Source organism: Calliphora vicina, chromosome 4, assembly GCF_958450345.1.
Source record: "Calliphora vicina chromosome 4, idCalVici1.1, whole genome shotgun sequence".
In the NCBI taxonomy this organism is placed as follows: domain Eukaryota; kingdom Metazoa; phylum Arthropoda; class Insecta; order Diptera; family Calliphoridae; genus Calliphora; species Calliphora vicina.
Genome location: NC_088783.1, coordinates 121,850,811 through 121,876,172, shown reverse-complemented (window position 1 = coordinate 121,876,172; position 25,362 = coordinate 121,850,811). Strand labels below are relative to the sequence as shown.

The 25,362-nt window shown below is 30.0% G+C and overlaps 1 protein-coding gene across 1 annotated transcript in view; it reads right to left on the bottom strand.

Moving 5' to 3' along the window:
- Positions 1-24,848, bottom strand: part of LOC135958926 (two pore potassium channel protein sup-9-like) — a 98,610-nt gene extending 73,762 nt beyond the window's left edge. The window contains exon 1 of the mRNA XM_065509878.1: positions 23,269-24,848. The gene's annotated coding sequence lies outside the window, so the exon portion shown is untranslated. The remainder of the gene's footprint in view (positions 1-23,268) is intronic.
- Between the last annotated feature and the right edge of the window lie 514 nt (positions 24,849-25,362).

Below are 25,362 nucleotides of genomic sequence, written 5' to 3'. Positions count from 1 at the left end.
ATAGAAAAATAGTTATAAAGTAATTGTTTCATTTGTTTTTTTAACGTCAGAGTAAATTTAATCTAAATGAATGTTTGAGTGGAAAAAAAGCTATAGATCACCCTGTAGATTACTTGTGATGAGTAAAGTAACCGGTCACTTAAGTCAAATTAGCAACTAAAGGAGAGTAAAGTGGCCAATTGCATGACAAATGGCATACTGAATGCACTACGGTCTACTTAGTCGCTAATCATCATAAACATCATACGCTATGTTTTAGTAAGGCACAACAACTAACTATTCACTCGACAATTAATTACTTGTGGTAAGCAATCTTGAAACTGACTATACAATAGAATACTTACGGGCTATAAAGTGGCAAATGGTTCTACGCTTGACCATCTGTAATGTATAAAGTAGTCAGATGGTTTCGCTTTATATTACACAAGGCAATCAAAATACCTAAAACTTATTAAGTTAGTGTCGGCAAAGTAACCAGAAATTACAAAAAAGACAGCATATTGTCACTGTCAAAACTAGCTTTGCTGAGGGAAGTCAAGATTGTTAATCCTTGGCCATTTGATAACAGGAAGTCCAAATAGATATACACACAGCCTCAGAAGTGAGTAAACACCAGTGAATTTTTTGAGTTTTTTAAGATCATAAAAATCATTATAGTACGACTTAAATCTTTTTTTTTTCAGAATAGAATCTATTATTCAACCCAATCTCCAACAAACCGAAACTTTTAGATTTTAATCGATGGATAGATTTTAGGATTTTCATTATATGGAAAAAAAATCAAATAATTTTTGATTTTTACTCACTTTTGAGGCTCACTGTGGTTCCAATTCACTCGATTTTAACATTAATGTTCTTCACTATTTTCAGTTAAGATTAGGTTCCTACTCGGATAAAATTTTCCGGAAATTCTCGGGAATTTCGAATTATTTTTTTAAAGTCACAGTATTGTTTCTGCACAGATATAACTGATTCGTTGTGATTTGTTGCCAATCGAGTAATTCGATTATATCCACAGATTTTTTCGATACTAAAACTAAACTATTGAATATCTGAAAGGAGCAATTGTGTACCTTTTATTTTTAAATTTCAAGTGGGCGTGGCACCTCCCATACAAAGTAACTAGTTATTATGGAATATCTGGTTAACTATATTTGTTAACCAGATATTTGTGGGATTTATTCCGGTACCATTTTGCACAGCTTGGCTGATTGGATAAATGGGCGTGGCACCACCCATACAAAGTAAATAGTTATTTTCGATTATCTAAAGAACTAAGGAGTGAGATCGAAAAATTCTTAACACACGTTTTTCATTACATTTTTTAACCCAAGTATTATTTGAATTTTTTTTTGATCAAGTTACCTTTGAAAAACATGTCAGTTATTATGTGTAATGTCAATTATATTAATTTTTTTGTTAATCTGATTAAAATGAGTGACCAGAAAAAAGTGCGTACTGAAATTATTAAATATTTTCAACAAAACCCAACTTGGTCTTACAAAAAGTTGGCCAAGCATACAAAGGTCTGCCGTCAAACTGTTTCCAATGTTATTAAACAGTACCGGGAGAACTTGTCAGTTGATAGAAAACCTGGTTCAGGTAGAAGGAATGGTCCACATGATGTTTCTAAAGCCAAAAAAATAGAACGCATTTTCAAAAGAGCTCCCAACACATCCGGTAGGAAAGCAGCCCGGTTAGCTCAGTGCTCGGACTATTTGGTACGAAAAGTTAAAGCTAATGCAGGTTTAAAAACATACAAGGCTCAAAAAGTTCCTGACAGGAACGCTACTAAAAATTTAGAGGCCAAAAACAGAGCACGGAAATTGAAGTCAAGTTTTATAAAAAAATATTCTTGCTGCATAATGGATGACGAAACGTATGTTCTGGCAGATTTTTCGCAACTTCCAGGTCAAAAATTTTATGTTGCTGATGCTCGAGGGAATGTTGAAGAAAAGTTTAGGACCCAAAAGCAGACAAAATTTCCCAGAAAGTTCTTGGTATGGCAAGCAATATGCAGTTGCGGCAAAAGAAGCCACTCATTTGTTACAACGGGCTCTATAAATACCGAAATTTACATCAAGGAATGTTTACAAAAAAGGCTGCTTCCATTCATAAGACTTCATAATGTGTCCACTTATTTTTGGCCTGACTTGGCATCCTGTCACTATGGCAAACAAGCCCTTGAGTGGTACAAGAACAATAATGTGGTATTTGTACCAAGAGAGGCAAATCCTCCAAACTGCCCGGAGCTAAGGCCAGTGGAGAGATATTGGGCTCTTGTTAAAAGAGAATTGAAGAGTACAAAAAAGGTGTCCAAAAGTGTGGTAGATTTTAAACGGAGATGGACTACATGTTCGAGCAAAGTGACAGAAAGCACTATAAAAACGTTAATGGAAGGGTTTCCGAAAAAGGTTCAAAATTTCATCACTAGTGATTAAAACTATAAAAATAATTTTTTTTGTAAATTGTAATAATAATTTCAATCAAATAAAAAAAAAATTAAAGCTGTAAGTTTAGTGGTTTCTTTTTTATAAACATATATGTATGTTAAGAATTTTTCGATCTCACTCCTTATAATATTACAACTTAATATGAATCAATTTCTTATCAGAAATTACAAAAAAGGCAGCATATTGCCACTGTCAAAACTAGCTTTTGGTAAGTAATCTTTAAACTGACTACACAATAGATTACTTACGGGTGATAAAGAGACAAATGACTTTACGACTGATCCCCTGGGACGTATAAAGTAGTCAATTGTCTTCGCTTTATACTACAAGGGATAATTGATAAGTTAGAGTCAGCAAAGTAACCAGAACAAAAAGCAGCAAAAGTAATATTACTAACCACAAACTATGAGTAGCCTAAATAATGCAGATAATTTCTGTTAAAACTACATCATTACTGCTGTATTATTACAGATTTTACAGCCGTATAAAAATCACTGAATGACAAACCGTTTTCAAATATATAAAATATATAAAAAAAAAGCAAGTAAAAAATAACAAATCTTGGCAATAGTTTGAACATAATTGCTTCAGGCAAATCAAAAATACATCAGTCTACAGCAAAAAAAAAGAAAAGAACAACTATGCATTCAATGCCTTTAGATAAATTAAACATTCAAAAGTAAGACATAAAATCTAATTCGGTGGAGTAGAAAAGTAATTGTTGCTAGAATGGTTTAACAAATAGATTGTGCATAAAAATGTATTTAGAGAGAAAAAAAAATAAATTTTTAGTGAAAGAAAGACTACTGACGACTGTAGAAAATCAGCATAAAGGCAAAATGTTATTGCTTATTTTAGCAGTAACTTGATTAAAAGCAAATTGAAATGAGAATTTTACACAGAATTTTAAATTTCTAAGTATGATAAGAAAAAATGATAAGGATTTCTCTATAGCGAAATAATCAAATGACTAGAAAGCAGATCATGCTTCACTGCAGCACATCATCATCCCCTATTATTTCTGTAATTAAGAAAGAAAGTTTGTCATTCTTAGATTGGTTGTGCAGGGAATCGGTACTTTGCTCATATCTCAGCCATTTGTGGGCCGATTTTCTTGACTTTAACTCTTTGCGGTTGGGTGGTTAGTTTACTAACCACATTTTCTATAGCAATTAAAACATAGTTTATTGGCATCTATTGCCATTTGGCTAAACAATTATATTTTTTGAAGTCATCGTTTATGATTTTTTGCAGTGGTTAGTAAACTAACCACTTCACTCGAGAAAAAAACCTTGGAATGGGGTGGTTTTTTCATGTTTCGATGTAATTTTTCTTACTTTTTATAATAAACTAACCTTGATTAAAGTAAAAATGCAATTGTTTTGATTTTAAACTTATACACAACAAAGCGTGGCTGAAAGAGTTAAATAGCAACCTAAGTTATACTATAGTGGATATATTGATGTATCAGACTTGTATGTAAGTTATTTGGGGGCTTCGGAAAGTTAATTTCAATAGATAGGCGGACAGACTTTACTTTATGAGCTTGCAAATGAAAAATTGCCACACATAGTGAAGGATTCATTGAATTCATTTCCCAATTTGTTCCCAGGATTAGTTAGTTAGTTGGTCATATTAAGTTTTTGTCATTTCTTTACATAATAACCAGTGTCTAAAATCTTTTAACACAAAGGCATGTCAATGTTATATTTTTTGATAGAACTTCAAGATCTACAAGATTAAACAACAAACTGTCTTTAATAACAGCAAAAATATTACAAAGACACACACGCACATTCAAGGAAAACTAGAAAATTATACGGGATAGACAAACTACAAAAGGTTAGCCACAAAACACTAACAATAGAATAGAATAGAAAATGTAAAAAATAAAGAAACAAAAGACTACGACAACATTGACAGTAATTGCCATCCCATAGATAACAAAGACTTTGGGCTACACAACCAAAATTTCATCAGTCAAAAGTGTTCTTGCTTTTTATTTTAACTATTGTTTGTAGAAATATTTTTACTAGATTTTATTCCTTTAATTGTATTGCTATTTTGAAGTATTGTTGTTGACTTAACTTTGATTTTCTTTGAGTGTAATTTTTCACCCAAACTCAAATTGTTTTCTTATTTGTAAATTAGTTTAGTCAAGCTAGAAGGTGCAAAGACTTTATGCTAGAGACAAGAGAATACTGTTTTCTATGGGATATCAATTGAAAAAAGCAATTTTCTTTATATTGATTGAATTTCATATTGACCTTATAGAAATAACAAGAAAAGATAAGAATTACAAGAAAAATAATCTATATTGATACTCTATACCTACAAATAATGGATATTAACTAAAAGAAGTATATGTATGTAATATATGAAAAGTTTATTAATTAAAAATAACAAAAAAAAACCAACAGAAAATATTGAGCATAAATAAATATTGCTGTACTAAGTAAATTTAACCAATGAATTGTAAATTTCAATTCAATTAAATAATATTTATTTTTAAACGCATAAATTGAAGTTTTTAATTATTTAAATTTTTGTTTGCTTCACTTTTAACAGTATTTTTAAATATAGAACATATAATATATAAGACATTGTCATGACTGTAAAGCATAAATAAGCCTACAAAATTTACTTGACTAGAATGATAACTACTACACTTAACATTATTGAATCTGAATCTGTGGCATGTAAATTAAAAGATTGTCGTACACTCGTTGCAAGAAATTTGTTCAATTGGAAATTGAAATGATAAAAATACATAAAAATGGGAAAGGAAACATAAAAATCAACAACAACAACAATATACACTCACTCACTCATTCGCTCATTCTCTTTCCCACAAAAGCCATAAAATATAAAACAAGGAAAACAAATTTCACTTGTATTTATTATTGTTTTCTTATTCATTCATTCATTCTTATTTTGCTTTTTCCTTTCTTTACTTTTCTTTCTCTATCTGTCTTCTGTGTTGTTGTGTTTGTGTCTTTATGTTATAATGCATTATTACAATGTTAATGATCCATGAACCCACCGAAACGAACATTCAACCAACGAAGCCAGCAACCAACCAAACGACAGATAGACAGATAGACAGACCGTCTGTCATAAGTAGTTACAGTCACCAAAGAGAAGTCATGAAAAAGTTTTTACCACAAATTTGTACAATATTACAGCTAAATTGTAAGGATTCTCCAGAATTTTTAAAGAAGAACTGTTCAGTTCTCTATTTTAGTTCAGCTCCACTTAATTGTTGTTGCAACAATCCGCTGTTGACGAAAATCCTTTGCTGAGGGAAGTCAGAATAGAATATATTATTCAACCCAATCTCCAACAAACCGAAACTTTTAAATTTTAATCGATGGATAGATTTTAGGATTTTCATTTTAAGGCTCACTGTAGTTCAAATTCACTCGATTTTGACATTAATGTTCTTCACTATTTTCAGTTAAGACTAGGTTCCTACTCAAATAAAATTTTCCGGAAATTCTCGGGATTGTTTCTGCACAGTGATCAGTGATTCGATTATATCCACAGATTTTTTCGATACTAAAACTAAACTATTGAATATCTGAAAGGAGCAATAGTGTAGCTTTTATTTTGAAATTTCAAGTGGGCGTGGCACCTCCCATACAAAGTAACTAGTTATTATGGAATATCTGGTTAACTATATTTGTGAAAGCCTAAAACTTTGTGGAATTTATTCCGGTACCATTTTGCACAGCTTGGTTGATTGGATAAATGGGCGTGGCACCACCCATACAAAGTAAATAGTTATTTTCGATTATCTAATGAACTATAATATTACAACTTAATATCAATCAATTTCTTATCACTGTATGGAGTTTGGCTGCAAATGGGAGGGATTGGATTAGTGGGCGTGGCATCTATTATTTAAAGTAAATAGTTATTTTCGAATACCTGGAGTACTAATAATTGTGAATGTCTAATACATGAATCAATTCCAAAACAAGGCATGAAGTTTAACCAAAAATGGGAAGGATCGAAACAGGGGGTGAGTCACCTCAAAGAAAATATATATTTCTAAATATCTTGAGATCTATAATTGCAAAGAATTTTTTATACTTTCAATGGCAAAAGCATGGTATGCAATTAAAATCTAACAAAAAATTCCGGTATTAATTATATTCATTTAATTTTTTATAATAAATCCTTTCATATTTTTATACCCTTCACTTTCGTATATAAGTTTGTCATTCCGTTTGTAATTTCCACAATATAATATATAAAGTACATATATATATATTCTGGATCGTTATAGATAGCGGAGTCTGTTGAAATCAACTTTCCGAATCCCCCAAATTACTTACATACATTCATACATCAATATCTACGGAATTCTTCCGGTTCGGATGCTATTTAAAATCGAGAAAATCGGTCCTCAAATGGCTGAGATATAAGGAAAAAACTAGGACAACCTCGATTTTTGACCTATATCTGAATTACTATGTCATTGATATAGACAATATGCAGTGGGTCAAAATTTAAAAAACAAAAAAAAAACGTTTTTAAAATTTAAAAAAAAAAACCTTTTTTAAAATTTAAAAAAAAAAATTTTATAATTTAAAAAACAATTCGAAAATTTTTTTTTCCAAAAAATGAAAAAAACAACTTTGAAAAAAAAATTAATTTTGTTTACCTAAAAATATTTAAAATTTTTATTTTGAAGTATAAGATTCGGCACAGCCGAATTAGCTCTCTTACTTGTTTTTTATAAAATCTTTTCACATTTTTTTATTTTACTACGATTGGATTGCGACGTTAAAATTGTTAAAACTTCATTCGTGTACCATCTTTTCAATTTCACTTGAATAACATACAAATTGATGTCAATAATAATGATGATGTTGATTTGGTTGGTATTATTTATATTTCTTTTCATTTCTTCTTTCGTTTCTTTTCTTTTTAATGCATAAAAAGACGCAATAACAATCTTATACATACAACAACAACAAAACATTACTTAATTAAAATTTTCAATTTAAAATAATTATTAATAAGTACTACTATTAAAAACAAGCCAACTAATGACAATGAGATTTTAGATACACATGTAAGTACTAATACAGTTAAAATGCCAAAGCGTTTTAAATTTTTGAAGACTACAACAATAATGGGCCACAAGTATTTATTAATTTAAAATACATTCATTTAAACCAGGTATAAATTAATATATTGTAGAATATTATGGTAAATTTCAATGTCCCTTTACCCTAGTTAACACTAGATTGTGTCCATTCACCAATGGACACTATAATGGCCAGCATTACATGATAATGATGCTGATGCTGATGATGATGATGATAATAAGTTAAACTAATTGCATTCTATTGTAATAAATGTTTTCTATTTATGAGGCTGTCACTAAATACACACATTTATGTAGTTTAAATTACAGCACAAAAGGGAAAGTGTATGAGAGCAGGACAAAAAAAAAACAGCAGCAAAATAAAATTCATATAGTGATGGCAGCTGTTTAACAGGAGCAGCACTGTGCAGCAGGTCTCAATGGGGCAGAAAACAATTACTATAATGCACATTGTAGTAATCTGTAGATACATTTATAGATACATATACATATATATAGAGAGCGAGGCACACGAGTATAACTATGTATCTAAATATATATACAGTGTTAAACAAATTATTGAACACAAAATTGAAACTAAAATATTATAAAGAAAATACAGCAAAATAGGTTTATCAATTGTTTTTACCCCCACTGTAGCTATTTGTTTGCACATCTAAGCAACTAATATTGTGAAATTATGGAATTATTTTGACCAAAGACAAAAGATGTTAATTAATTCATAAAGTTGCTTTGTGATTAAGTATGTATGGGTTAATCAATTAGAGATAATGCCACATTAAGTGGCATTAACTAGAACTTTGTGTTGCAGACTTTTACAGTAAAATTAATTTTTGATAGAGTGGTAATTAAGCTAAAAGAGATTTAATAACTATAGGTACATTACATTAATGTAAAAGTTTTAACTTTAACAATTTAATATTTAACTAAATAAATTTGCCATGTTCTTAAGAATATTATGAAAGATTTCTTCTGCATTAAAAATGCCCCCTGCACAATTACTTTTTTACGTTTTTTTTTTCTAAATTTATGACAACATTTTATTATTATTGTTGTTATTTTTTTAGCACTTACATCAAGGTTGGCTATAATTATTCTTGACAATGTCAAGTGCACATCCACTATCTAACACCACCTCCCTTCAAGCCACCCACCCTTCCATCCATCTACATTTATTGTCACTTTGGCCAACAGCATTTAGTCATGTCACAATTTTGTCAAACAGCTGAATATTAAATAAAATGATTTAATTAAATGCGAGCATAAAGATGTACCAAACAAAAAAAAAACCAGCAAGAATACTTAATGCTGAGAAGAATTTAATTAAGTTTAAGACACAAAAATGTTTAAAAATACAACATTTGTTGACAAGAAATAAGCCCACAAATGCAAAAGTGTGTTTGATGAATTCTAGGAAAAATTTCTAAAAAAAAGAAAACCTTTTTTTACATTATTAAAAGCTAGAAAGAAAAATATGTTTTATCAACTTAATTTTTTTTCAATGATACGCTTTATTTGCATTAATTAACCAGCTGTGTTTTCCTATCAAGACGGAATTGGGTAAGAGCAAGTTCATCATTTTGCCTATATTACATGATATGTTTCAATTTAAGACATTTTCATAATTTCATAAACATTCCAGAAATAGAAATTTAAAAATAGCTTTATGCCCAACAAATATACCACAATTAAATTGTTGTTATACAATTTTAGTGTAATTTTATGTACAAATTTAAGCCACAAATAATGTCCTTAAAAGCCTTTAAGGGATACATTTGATAACACGTGTTTGAATGGTTTTGTGGCAAACAAAAATACATGCACATAAGTATTCATTAGAAATTATTAAATAAAGTTCAAGTTTTAGGAGTTTAAAGTACATAATGTTACAATTCACTAAATGTTATTAAACAATTTTATTCGAGAAAACTACAAGCAAACTCAACATTGAATGGCACTGCTTAGTAACAACTTTTAAAAATGTGTAGCAGCTATTCTTGAACTAATGAAGGATCTTTTTTCTATCCCACCAACAACCTATATATTCTTAATCCTAATTAAAGTGAATTTAGTTATATCCGTTCATCTATAGTTCTGCACTCAGAGAAAAAATATAGCTAACCACTGTTAGCTATGACCTTTTTCCTATCTTTCTGGGAACATATGGATTCCGAACCATAAGTACTGCTCATCTTTAGAGGTCAAGAACGAATCAAGCCAATATCGGATACTATGTTCCAAAGTGAAGCGTATCCCAGAGAGCGTTCTCTATCTCGAAACAAATAGTATTCGGATGGGGCAAGATCTGGACTATAAAGCTGGTGAGGCAAAACTTCCCAACCACTGCATTCTAAATAGTTTTTAACAGTTATTGCATAATGTTTCATGTCTGACCGCATATTCTCTTCAAACGAAATAATTGCATTCGGTACAGATTCCCTGTGATGGTCTGGTCAATTTTTAGCAGCTCATAAAATATAGAACCCTTTTGCTACCACCAAATACAGATAATTACCTTAGCGCCATGAATATTTGACTTTGGTGACGATTCGGCTGGTTGGGCTTCACATACGATCTCTTACTCTTCGGATTATAGTAATGAATCCGTTGCAAAAATAATTTTCATTTATAGCGTTCAAGCATCATTTCGGACATGCAAAATCGACTTTCAAGGTCTCTCAGCTTCAATTCGAATTGCATCCAATTTCCCTGCTTTTGGATGAATCCTGCTGATCGCAAACATTTTTAAATTGCTGATTGAATAGCTCCCAATGATTTTGCAAGTTTAACAACAATCTTTATGGAATAATGCCTTAAATTCTTGGTATTCAAACTTTTTTGGCTGGCATGGGCGATCTTTATCTTTCGTATCAAAACCAAATCATCTCTCGCACCTTGAAACCGATAGCACACATTCACCATAAACTTTGGTGAGCAATCGGTGTGCTTCAGCGATACTTTTTTTCAAATTAATTAAGTAAAGCAAAACTTCCCGCATATGACGCTTTGTTGGAAAAAAATTCGACATTTTCGATGCAAAAAAAAAGTTTGTTGTTTACACTATAATGTTTAAAAACTAAGTGAGAATAAATGACAATATAAGTTATTAAAAACAAAAACCGCGTTCAAAAGATATGCCATCTATTGTAAATCCTGCACTTTTAAGTCATACACCAATAATTTATATGAATAAAAGCTTGTCACGATATGTCCCTAATGATAGGAGCTTGTCGTCACAAGCTTTTATGTTTTCTTCTTTTTAGAACTCCTTCAATATTTCGAATTTAAGTTCGAATTTTCGAATATGCATTTTTACACTAAAAGCAGTAAAAGTAAAAAAAGTTACCTAATATAACTGAAAAATTATTAGAGCATAGGGCATAGATAAATACACATAGATGGGAAACTCTCCTTTCAATGACCTAACTCAGTTGTCAAAATCCTAAGTGGTGAGAATGTATTATTAAAAATAACTATGTGAAAACATAAAAACAACACTCTTTTTTTGTTTGAGTTATCATAGAGACGAGAGGCAATTGTCAAGAACCTAACTCTTCCAATAACAAAATACATGTTAGTCAATGTATTATGTTATTGTATCAGACAGAAGATTTGTTGTATTTTTGTTTAACAAAACAGAGTGAATCGTCTCTATATATAGTTCTCTATGTATTATAGAGTTTGTTATCAACAAATTAACACTCAAACGAATTAAACATAAAAACCAAAACCCCAAATAATAAATGTGACCTGTAATAAAGCTAAAGCAACTAATAATGAAATAGATTTACCATAATTTACATTTTTATTTTCATATTTTCCCATCAAATTATAAAGTTTCTAAATTAGTTTAGTAAATACACAAACATACATTCATATTTATGTGAATCTATTTATGTCTACCTATTTGAAAAATCAAATTGTTAAAGGGAAAAAAATGTAATAAAAATCTAACATAAAATGGCTTGATTAACTAACGTTGAGTGATAGGCAAGAGTTTTTCAGCATTAAGATTTACGATATTGTTCAAAAAATTAATAAATTTTAATTTTATTGACAAAACTTTCAACGTCAGGCACACGCATAAATTTACATCTTAACGAGCTCACTGAATACAATACATACTTATTGCCTGTGAGTTTGCCTGTGCAGGTTACTATTCTGGTTTCTTTTTTTTGTTCGTTTGCCTTTCGTTGCTTTACTAGCAAACAACTTCCAATTCAGCTGTGGTTTTGTGTTGATATCTTCATAATGAGCTGCTATTAAATTAGCCCCATTGACAGGAGAAACATTGAAAAGGTAGCCAGCCAGCCCAACCAACCAGCCAGCCATGGACTATTACTACTCATATGTGTGTTTGAATACGTGTATATGGACAATATAACAAGATTTCAGAGCAGAAAAAAAAAAACAGAAAACTTGCCATTTGCCAGCTTAATATAGGAAGGAAAATAAAAATTTATTACATTTAGCACTACTGCAGGACCTTAAGGCTTAAGCCTAAGTGTATATACATATGTATGTGTATATTAGAGTGCTCCAAAAAAATAAAATTGCGAATTTTGACCGTCCCCCCCTCTAGAATTGTTCTATGTATTGTAGAAACACATTGTGTAAAATATTAGGATGATAGGATAACGTTAACTGGTGGCGCAACGACGCTGAAGTTTTGAGGTGCATTTACAAGGGGAAAATATGCAATTTTTTCAGTTTTTGTAAAAATTTTGCCATTAAATAATGACTTTTACAATTTAATTTAAAAGAATCGAAATGTGTACGTAATTGTCGTTATAATAAGATATAAAAGACAAAAATTGGTGAAAAAATGTTAAAGTTATTAAAAAATCGCCAGGCCATTAACGTGTCTCAGGCCACTAGAACAAGAAATTTATGAACAAAATTAACATATTTTGAGAAATATTAAAATAAAAGCTCATTTTTACTTAAAATATATCCATATTTACTTGTATATGAGTTTTTGTCCTCGTAGGATACCGTTAACCTATTCGCAGGTATGACCAAAAAAATTTAATTTTTTTAACGGCAGTTTCAAAACTCCAATTTCAAATTTTTAAAAATTTTGTTAAACAAATTTCAGAATTTTTTGATCATTACATGGGGATTTATTGACAACATAATAGGGAATAAAAATGTGAAAAAAGTATGTCAATACCTCCTATAGTTTTTCCGTACCTGCGATATAAATTTTGCGATTTTCGAGAAAAACTAATTTTTTGGTCATATTTTGGGGAATGACCAGAATTTCCTTACTGTAATGATTTTTAAGTAAAAGCTATTCAGAATAATATAGTCCAGGTAATTTTAAATATAGTCTGAAAGTTTTACTAAAATCGGAAAACTTTAACCCTTAAATCGTGAAGGTCAAAGGTCAATTTTTTCAATATTTGGAATTTCTCATGGAAAGATAGCGAAATTTATATATTTTTTGGCCGATTTTGATGAAACTTAAGAAAAATATAAAATGAAGTCTAGTATTTACAATAACAGTACAAAAATGGAAATTAACCCTTAATAGCACTTGGGGTCCAAATGACCCTCAACTTTTAAAATCACGAAAAACACATTAATTTTAACCCCAAGTACTCTTAAGGGTTAATTTCCATTTTTGTACTGTTATTGTGAATACTAGACTTCATTTTATATTTTTCGTAAGTTTCATCAAAATCGGCCCAAAAATATATAATATTTCGCTATCTTTCCGTGAGAAATTCCAAATATTGAAAAAATTAACCTTTGACCTTCACGATTTAAGGGTTAAAGTTTTCCGATTTTAGTAAAACTTTCAGACTATATTTAAAATTACCTGGACTATATTATTCTGAATAGCTTTTACTTAAAAATCATTACAGTAAGGAAATTCTGGTCATTCCCCAAAATATGGCCAAAAAATTAGTTTTTCTCGAAAATTGCAAAATTTATATCGCAGGTACGGAAAAACTATAGGAGGTATTGACATACTTTTTTCACATTTTTATTCCCTATTATGTTGTCAATAAATCCCCATGTGATGATCAAAAAATTCTGAAATTTGTTTAACAAAATTTTTAAAAATTTGAAATTGGAGTTTTGAAACTGCCGTTAAAAAATTATTTTTTTTTGGTCATACCTGCGAATAGGTTAACGGTATCCTACGAGGACAAAAACTCATATACAAGTAAATATGGATACATTTTAAGTAAAAATAAGCTTTTATTTTAATATTTATCAAAATATGTTAATTTTGTTCATAAATTTCTTGTTCTAGTGGCCTGAGACATGTTAATGGCCTGGCGATTTTTTAATAACTTTAACATTTTTTCACCAATTTTTGTCTTTTATATCTTATTATAACGACAATTACGTACACATTTCGATTCTTTTAAATTAAATTGTAAAAGTCATTATTTAATGGCAACATTTTTACAAAAACTGAAAAAATTGCATATTTTCCCCTTATAAATGCATCTCAAAACTTCAGCGTCGTTGCGCCACCAGTTAACGTTATCCTATCATCCTAATATTTTACACAACGTGTTTCTACAATACATAGAACAATTCTAGAGGGGGGGACGGCCTGTACCTAGAAAGTTTTTTTCGTCCATACAATCTTGGAGCACTCTAGTGTATATAGTAGAAATATGAATAAAAAAAAACAAAGCAAAGCAAAAACCCCAAAGTCTGAACTCTTTTTATAACATTAAAACCAACTAGTAAATGATGTCCCATAAGATTTACTTAAAGTACCATAAACATTTTGATTCTTACACGTACACATTTGAGGTTAAAATTAGGAGTTGAAACTAACACACAAACACACACACTACACCAACCTCAGTAGTGTATTAACATGGATACATACACATATAATCATTTGTGAGGGTTTAAAATGCTAAAATAGCAGTAAATGTAAAACCAAACGATAAAACATACTTATATCTATGTGTTGTATATACACACGTTTACACTAGCTACAATCCTAACAATGTTCCGAAGTATGTATGTATTTTTTATCAACTTTCCAAACTTAGTCTTAGTTTGGTCTCTTCCAGTTTTTTTTTTTCTATTTGTCCTTTAGGAAATGATGACGATTTTTAGATGGGTTTCCTATGATTTTGCTTTTTTTTTCTTCTTATTGTTGTAAAAAAAGGTAATTTTGTTATGGTTGTTTGTATTTGTTACAAGGCTGTCATTGTGAAAACTGTTTAAAATTCAAATTTGAAAATTTTCAAATATTCGAAAAAGGTTGTTTTTATTGCCAAAGTTATTGTTACATGTTTGTTATCCTGCCTACACTTGCTCAGCTTAGTTCAGCAGTTTTTAGGTATTTTTTTGCTTTGTTTTTGGTCTTGTTTCGTTTTGTATTATTTTCAATTTTTTTTCCTAATTTCAATCATACATGAACACCAAAACCATGACTGTAACCTATACATATACTTCAACAAAGCCAAGCAATCACTATTAATGCTGCCTACACATATACTATTCATGTATATATGTACATAAAACGAGGGCAGGCAGAAAAGTTGTTTAATTTTCACATATTTTTACTTAGTCACATTTAGTACGGAAAAAAAGCATCTAGCTCTTTTCTATTTATTTTGTTTTAGTGTCTTAAAAAAGAGGGATTTACAATAGATGGCATATCTTTTGAAAGCCGTTTTTGTTTTTAATAACTTATATGTCATTTTGAAGGGTACATATCTGTCATTTATTCTCACATAGTTATTGAACATTATAGTGTAAAACTTGCTCACCATAGCTTATGGAGAATGTGTTCTATCGGTTTCAACGTGCGAGAGATGGTTTGTGCGGTTCAGAAGCTGTGATTTTGACACGAAAAACAATTTGAAGCCCACGAATTGAAGGCATTAATTACTCCATGAAGACTGAGCTACTCAACTAGCAATTTCAAAACGTTTGCGAGCAGCAGGATTCATCCAAATGCAGCGAAATTGGCTATCACACGAATTGAAGCCGAGAGACCTTGACAGACGATTTTGTTTGTCTGAAATGCTGCTTGAACGTTATAAAAGAAAATAATTTTTGCACCGAATCATTACTTGCGATGAAAAATGGATCAATTACGATAACACGAAGCGTAAGAGATCGTATGTGAAGCCCGGCTAACCAGCCGAATCGACACCAAAGTCAAATATCCATGGGGCTAAGGAAATGGTCAGTATATGCGGGAGCTAAATGGTCCTATCTATTATGAGCTGATGAAATCTGACCAGACCATCACACGGAACCTGTACGGAATGCAACTAATTTGAACATTGACCGAAAAGTGTTCAAAATGGTGGTAAAATACAGCCCAAACCACAGTCCAGCAGTATTCAATGAAGCCAACAGCACTTCAATTTAGTTTTGTTTTTACTCAATGCTGAATATAGTCTCTAAATGAGTTAGATTTTACACCTCATCTCTCTGTTATATTTCATGATATTTCATATTCCAGTTCTTACAAATACTTTTCTGTTTTCCCTCGTTTTTGACAACCATAGAACAAAGCTGTTTTTGAAAAGAGTGCGGGTGTCTGCTTTTTCTGCTACACGTCTGTTGACAGATAATCCTAGTCATATGACTAAACAGGTTTTATGCCATAAATTTTGGTTGTATGTCTATATTTTGACGTTTTTTTTTTTGTTTTTTTTTTCATCTGCCAGTTTCGTAATTTGCATTTAATTTTATTTCATATATTTTATAAGGAGTGAGATCGAAAAATTCTTAACATACATATATGTTTATAAAAAAGAAACCACTAAACTTACAGCTTTAATTTTTTTTTTATTTGATTGAAATTATTATTACAATTTACAAAAAAAATTATTTTTATAGTTTTAATCACTAGTGATGAAATTTTGAACCTTTTTCGGAAACCCTTCCATTAACGTTTTTATAGTGCTTTCTGTCACTTTGCTCGAACATGTAGTCCATCTCCGTTTAAAATCTACCACACTTTTGGACACCTTTTTTGTACTCTTCAATTCTCTTTTAACAAGAGCCCAATATCTCTCCACTGGCCTTAGCTCCGGGCAGTTTGGAGGATTTGCCTCTCTTGGTACAAATACCACATTATTGTTCTTGTACCACTCAAGGGCTTGTTTGCCATAGTGACAGGATGCCAAGTCAGGCCAAAAATAAGTGGACACATTATGAAGTCTTATGAATGGAAGCAGCCTTTTTTGTAAACATTCCTTGATGTAAATTTCGGTATTTATAGAGCCCGTTGTAACAAATGAGTGGCTTCTTTTGCCGCAACTGCATATTGCTTGCCATACCAAGAACTTTCTGGGAAATTTTGTCTGCTTTTGGGTCCTAAACTTTTCTTCAACATTCCCTCGAGCATCAGCAACATAAAATTTTTGACCTGGAAGTTGCGAAAAATCTGCCAGAACATACGTTTCGTCATCCATTATGCAGCAAGAATATTTTTTTATAAAACTTGACTTCAATTTCCGTGCTCTGTTTTTGGCCTCTAAATTTTTAGTAGCGTTCCTGTCAGGAACTTTTTGAGCCTTGTATGTTTTTAAACCTGCATTAGCTTTAACTTTTCGTACCAAATAGTCCGAGCACTGAGCTAACCGGGCTGCTTTCCTACCGGATGTGTTGGGAGCTCTTTTGAAAATGCGTTCTATTTTTTTGGCTTTAGAAACATCATGTGGACCATTCCTTCTACCTGAACCAGGTTTTCTATCAACTGACAAGTTCTCCCGGTACTGTTTAATAACATTGGAAACAGTTTGACGGCAGACCTTTGTATGCTTGGCCAACTTTTTGTAAGACCAAGTTGGGTTTTGTTGAAAATATTTAATAATTTCAGTACGCACTTTTTTCTGGTCACTCATTTTAATCAGATTAACAAAAAAATTAATATAATTGACATTACACATAATAACTGACATGTTTTTCAAAGGTAACTTGATCAAAAAAAAATTCAAATAATACTTGGGTTAAAAAATGTAATGAAAAACGTGTGTTAAGAATTTTTCGATCTCACTCCTTAGGAAAAAGTTTATATTTGTGCTCATACTCGTAAACACTCGAAAAAAAAATCGCATAAAAAAATATACACAGACAATATTTCAATTCCTTTGAGCGCCATCATTTTTACATTGAACACCAAACTGATTTCTAACATGGTGAGGTTCGAAGGGGAGCCTAAAAGTAGGCTAAATTTGTACACACACACACGGATGGGTAAATGTTTGTGTGCAAGAGTTCATATGTAATGGAGAAGTTCTAATTCTGGTATATGTGGATGTGTGTATGTTGAAATAAACTGAAAATAGCGCAGAGGAGAAGAGAATTCTAACATATAAAAGTAATGCGGTTATATGGCCAACACAAACACATGCATAGACAATATTACATGTGCGAGTAAAGTGGAACATCAAATGTCAAAAGTTTAATTTACAACGTTTTGTGGCAAATATGCAATTGAAAGCAGGAAGTATGTGTTAAGAATTGAATTTGCCAAAATTGTGTGAGTTTATACATGTATGCGTATGTCTGTCTGTATGTATGTAGTAGGAATATTAGAGTGCTCCAAAAAAATTAAATTGTGAATTTTAAAACTATGGGGTAATTTTGTCGCCAACATCTTTTAGAGGTTAAATTTCGATTTCCACTGTTATTGTAAATGTTAAACTTATTTTTCTCATGTTTCTATTAGATGTTTCAATTAAAAATCAACAATATAGCATAATTTGACCTTTGACCTGCACGATTTAAGGATTTAAGGATTAACATTGTCCGATTTTCCGTTATATTTCAAATTATATGGACAATAATATTCTGAAAAGGCTTTATTTAAAATTCATAACAGTAATGAAATTGAGCTGTTCTAAAAATTCTAAAATTTGTGAAACTAAATTTTTAAAAATTTGAAATTGCATACAATTTTGGAACACTCTAATATTCCTATACAAATGTGTATTTTTGTGCATATATATGAACTGTATGCTTCCCAAAAAAAGTCATAAAGTCTGCAATATATTTGTTTAAGAAACTTGTGAGATTTTGTAGTTTTCAATCCAATTAAGTTACCTACACCTTCTGTCTCTCTGACAGCTACTGACTCAAACACCCACCACCCTTTATCTGGTTTGTTAGTTAGTTAGTTAGAATCTTTACAGTCTTGTTAAGCTCACCAAATTTATGAAGAATAAATAATTTGAAAATTATTATATTAGGCATGCATGTAGTATGTATTAGTGTGTAAGTTGTATACTATGTGTGTATTTGTATCTGTGTATGTGTTGCAGGATTTTGTTAATAAATGCCTGGGACTATATGAAAAAGTTTAAATAAAGTATAACGGATATTGAAAATGTTAATGGATACAATTTTTTTTAATATATTTTTTTTTGTTTGGTTCCCTCATAAAATTGATTACTCTCATAACCGGAGGCAATTTTTCTACATGTGTGTATTTCATTTAACTTCTTGGTCTTATACAATTTAATTTTGAAGTATGTACATACTTTACACACAATTTCAAATAAATATCCTACATTGCCTTCGTATAAAGTATGAATATGAAATAAATTGCTTGCAAATAAATAACTTTACTTGTTTTTTAATCGTGCTAGCAAAATATAACCTACAAGTACATTTATCGACATGTAATTTAAAAAAAAAAAACTTAATTAGTATAAAAAAAATTGGGTTCGATAAAAGTTATTCTAATTCACAAATTTCGTGTATGTTTCACTCACTCTGTCAAAACAAAAATCCTTGTATGTGACAAAATCGTGTGACTTATGTTTTTAAAATGTATGAAGAAACATTTTCTACAGCAGTAAGTGATTTCAAGGATAATGCCTGGCTCTCGAGGAGATAAAGCAATTAAAGAAGGAACTTTTTAATCGTATGTTCAAAGCTGCAAATCCAGCTTCAAGCAACACAATACAAAAAATGTTTGCAGGAATAGGTGAAAAATATTACATGATGATGAATATAAAGACACGCATGTGTAGTAAATATATTCTTGTATGAAACTTGGTATTTACGGTTTCCCTGTGTCAATAAATTAATATAAAAAAGTACTTTAAAAACAGTTCTTATATTTTGTTACAATCATATATATGATTGCGACAATCATGTGAATCTTAACTTTACCATATTATGGTTACCACAGTCATATAAATAATTACTGTGACTATATTGTTCTAAAACTTGTAAAAAAAAGTTGAAATGGTTTTTATTAAACTTTTTAGTGTGTCTGACTGTAAAACATTTAATTTTTGTTCATATTATAGTAATTTATATTTTTATATTAAAACCATATTTAACGTACGATAAAATAACTCGACTTTCAAACACAGAAAGCAATTGAGCACGAGTGGTTCAATTCCCACTGAAGACAGTTTTGTTTAACTACATATTTTAGAACCGAAGGTAAGTATGTTATTCATAATTATTCAGAATTGGGACTCAATAAACATTTTGTGATATTCTTAAAAAGGAATTTTGAAAATTTATTACGTTGTTTAAAATCATTAACAAATAATTGGGCCGTAGCCGTTTTCTTTGTTAATGATTTTACAATATACGCCATCTTAAATCAAACCAAGTCAAATATACATTTCGAAAAATGAATCATTCCTACAGATTTGTGTTGTTGTTGTTGTAGCCCTGACAGCCCTTGGCCGAGTAAAATCGGGTCATTCCGGTGCGTAGAACCGGCTGTCGTGGGAATGACAGAATTGTGTGTTCGAATTTGCTATTTTAACAATCAAACATGTGTTTGTATCAGACATCGAAAATAATGGGTCCACTTATTTTCAAAATGTTAACTACAATTTATCTTTTAAAATTAATTTATTAGTAGTAAAATTTATATGAGAATTTGGTTGGTAAGAAGTTGATATGAACACAACACTAAAATAAAATAAATATCAACAATAGGTGTTTATTTTATGTAAAAAGAAGGTCTGTTTATAATTTTATTGTACTTTGTGGGAAGTTTACATATGATGGATTGTACAAATCGCATAAAAACTAAAGATCACAGAAAATATAAAACAAAAACATAAAAAACAAGTAAGAAAGCTATATTCGGCTGTGCCGAATCTTATATACCATTCACCAAATTATACTTCAAAATAAAAAATTTAAATATTTTTAGGAGAACAAATTTTTTTTTTAATTTTTTAGAAAAAAAAATTTTTGAATTGTTTTTTTTTAAATTTAAATTTTTTTTTTTTAAATTTAAAAAATTTCTTTTTTGGTGAAAAAAAAAATCGAGTTAAAAAATATTTTTTCCGATATTGACCCATTGTAGGTCCAACTTACTATGGTCTTATATACGTCGTTGCAAAGATCTTTGAAATATCTATCATTAGATATCCATATTGTCTATATTAATGACTTAATAATCCAGATATAGGTAAAAGATCGAGGTTGTCCTGGTTTTTTCCTCATATCTCAGCTATTTGTGGACCGATTTTGCTGATTTTAAATAGCAAACTTCTCGAAAGCATGTCTGACAGAAGATTTGGATCCCGAAGATATCAGGGGTCTTCAGAAAATTGATTTCAACAGACAGACGGACGGACAGACAGACGGACATGGCTTAATCGACTCCGCTATCTATAAGGATCCAGAATATACTTTATAGGGTCGGAAATTACAAATGGAATGACAAACTTATATGTATATACCCTTCTCACGAAGGTGAAGGGTATAAAAACAATCAAAAATGTGTAAAGCTCAAACTCATGTGGATTGGTTTGTCATTATCTAACAGTTGTTTTTAAAAATATAGTTTTTATAAGTGGTGATTTCTAACAAATGAAAAACAAACGAAAATATTGTTGTTCACGATCACAGCAATCATTTTCGATTCTATCTGATTTAACAATATTATGATATACCCGATATTATTTCGTGTTATGAAATGTTAGTCTTATTGTTACCGTTACTATATTAATAATTACAATGACTATAATATTATTGAATATTTCATCATTTTATAATGATTAATATTCGATTATTTCGGTAACGATATATTTGCGATTACGGTAATTACAGTTATCCCACAGAAAGAGTATTTTAAGGATAACAATAGCAAAGCTAAACAAAACATTACCCAACCTTGGTGTTCAAACTAATCTGATTATTTAAACAAAATTTTAAATTTTTCATAAAATTTAAAAAAAAAAAAAAACTTTATTTGTTGCCATCCTAATATACATACATAACTTTATGATTCACTTATATTAAAATAACCTAATAAACTACATACTAACTTTATAATTTTTCTAGTTAAGAGAATTTTAAGTAGAATATAAACAGCTTCTTGGAACTAAATAAAGTAAGCCAAATTAGGAGAAATTGAACACAAAGTAACCCACAAAATCTCATACATGAGAGGAAGGTTATTTAACCGTACACTAAGGTAAATTTTGTATATAACAATAATTTCCAATTTTCACAGAAAAATACTTGAATTCTGGGAAAATGTATATAAGTTCTTTAACATTGACTACTTTGAATATATGAAAACATGATTATTTACGTATTAATATGCACTCGTAATTAAATACGTCCATAATATACATAAATAATAATTGTATTATAAATTAAATTAAAAAAATTTTGTTTCAAACATTAGCAGAAATGTGTTAGGTATGATATTATCACATGTTTGAAATGTTTGACGAAAAAGATACATACAAAATGTTCACACAATGTTCGTATTTAAGAAGGGATTATACATTGTTTTATCTTGTTGCTTGCTGGCTATGAAACGAACAAGTTTTTCAGTTCAAAACCCTCATATGTACTACACAACGTATACCTAATATTTATATGTTTCATATGATTTTATATTAATCATACGCCAAGTGTTACTAATGCAAATGTTACACCACACAACAGTGGTAATTATGCAGAGTGGGAATTCACACTACTGCATTATAATTCAAAGTAAAATTAATATTATTTGCAGCAAAAATTAGCATTAATTAAGGCAATTAAACAGAACTAATTAAAAATATCAAAAAAAAACTATATAATTTTAAAAGTTTTCCAGATTTTCCTGCAAATAATATTTTTTATAAATCACAATTGAAAACACAAAATGTATAGACAGACTAAAATAAAAAGTTTTTTTTATTTCTTCTTCCAGAAACTTCTTAAATATCCAAAAAAAAAAACTACATATTTTTATATCAAAGCCTGTATTTAAACAAAAAAAAATGCTGCACAACTCTCTGTTTAACTTTGCTCTCCCCACTTCCTTTGGGTTTCCTTAGATTTTATAATTAACTACTTTCCTGGCAGAACTCAATTAAAACTTTATTTAAAGATAAATTATTATGAAAAATATTTCATTCGAAACCAAAGTCATTAAATGCACTCTACACCATGATAAATGATAGAATTAACTAACACTAACACGCTGACCATAAAACATAAACAGAAGATGGATAAAACAAAAACAAAACAACAACTTTATAAATTGAAAGGAAAACCAAACCAAACCAAAACAACAACTCTCGTCTTTAAATCCAAAACTGTGAAACTCAAAAATAAAGGATAATTAAGAAAAACGAAACCTCAATTAAATAAGGTGGGTGTGTAAAGGATCTAATAAATCTTCACACATACCAAACAAAACAGAACAAAAATAAAATTAAAAAACAACAAAACTTCTACTGATTGTAGAGAGAAGTGGCATGTACTTACCTACAAAATTAATGGCGGTGACACAAATCGCAAAATCTACGAAAACAAAAGTAGCAGCAGCCGTGGCAGTGCCAACAACATTTAGATTGTGTGAGTAATACGAATGAATGCTGAAGATGTGGAATTATAAACGAACACAATTTTCACACATACATATTTTTCGTGTGTTTCTTTTACTCTTTTTTTTTGCTGGCTTTCTTAAACTTTTTGTTTTGCTTAATTATTGTTGTTGTTCTTAGTCTACTATAACTACAGGCTTAAACACTCTCCACCTGTGCGTGTATTTTTGTATGCACAAGTATGTAGACTAAATGAATTTATTATAGGATGCTGGGTTAGGAAGCAGTGACAGCAATGATAATGGTAAATGGTATGCGTTGATAACAGACAGTCCGTAGTAAAACCATGGCCCAAGAAACATAATTAACTTTTGTTGTTTTTCTCTTACACTTTTCTCTGTTTTTTGTTTTTGTGTTATAATTTATTTAAATATTGTTGTTATTTCTGCTTTTCTTTTTTGTTTTTTCTTTATTTTTTTTTTGCTTGTTTAGCTCTTCTTTTACTTATGTTGTTGATTTATGGTGTTGTTGATGTTGTTAAAATAATTTTTTTTTCTGATTTTGTTGCTTGTTCTTGTTCTCTTTTTAAATTCTCACATACACATTTATACATGTAACATTCCATTGACTTTTACATGAAAAAAAAAAAACAAAATTTACACAAACACTCTGTACATGAAGAACATTTTTGTCTATTCATGCCACGAACGAAAAGAAAAGTCCTTTTCTCAAATTTTTCTTTTGTTTTTTTTTTTTCAACACTCTGTGATTTGATGCTGAGCTTTAAAGCGTAAAATTTTCTTAATCATTTGTAATTTTCATTAGACAATTTTTCTTGTTTGATTTTTTATTGATCTTTCTTTATGTTTTATTCACTTTAATTTTGTTTAAACATTTTATAATCATTTTATTATTTTACTAAACATTTCTATTCATTTAGTATTTGTTTAATTTCTCGATTGTCTCATAATTGAAATCAATTTTGTTTGTATCTGGTTTTTCCTTTGGGGTGGTGTCACACAAAAGCCACTCACTCACATTTACTTTACAATACGCACAGACACACATGAAATTCCTCGAAATACCGATACAACATCATCTCCATTTGATTAGGCGTTTTACCAACAAACTAAATAACCTATCAATCGATTTTAAATTATTTAAATTAATAATAAACAAACATAAAAATTATGTGTAGGTATACATCCAAATTGTTAGTATTTTATTAATCCTTAAGATGTTTTATCCATTACAAGTGGCTTGAGATAGTAATGGAGCATATAAAATTGCAATTAATGACTTTTTGACACATACACTCAGTTTCCGTTCGTTTGTTGGTCCAGCAAAGTTGAATGAAAGTATACGACTAAATAAACGACATTTGAATGCAAAGCATGTTAACAGCGTAGAGTCGGCATGTATGTGTTTTACAATACATTCGACAAAAAATAGAGCACTGCTGTGTAGACTTGTCAAGACACTTTTGAAGTTGAAGTAAAATGAAACACAAGAGAAAATTCATCAAATAACGGTCTTATCATCCAGTCTACACTAGGGTTCTGTAAGTCGATTGTTCGACTGCTCGAATAAATAAATTGCCAAAAGTCCAAAAGTCAACTATTCAAAAATTTTAAAAAGTTTAAAGTTCGAAAAGTCGATTTTTTAAATATCAAAAAACGAATGATAGAAAAGACGAATTTTTGTTTCAAATTTTGGCTCCAAAATGCATCATGAATATATAGTTAACACAAAAACAAATAAACAAATTGTTCAACTTCATACTCTGGGTCCTCTAGCTCACGTCAAACACAATACACACACACCGTACATTTCTTATGGGACTGATGGTTTTGAAGTCCACCCTTTTTCTCACTACGAAAAACCCATATCTAATAGCCATTTGTGATACATAGAAACATATTCCAGGAAAACAGAACTTTTTATAAATCCAAAAAAGTCAAAAGGTCGAAAAGTCGACTTTTTGTTTCAAATAGTTCAACTAAAACCCCTAGTCTACACACACGAATACCTAATA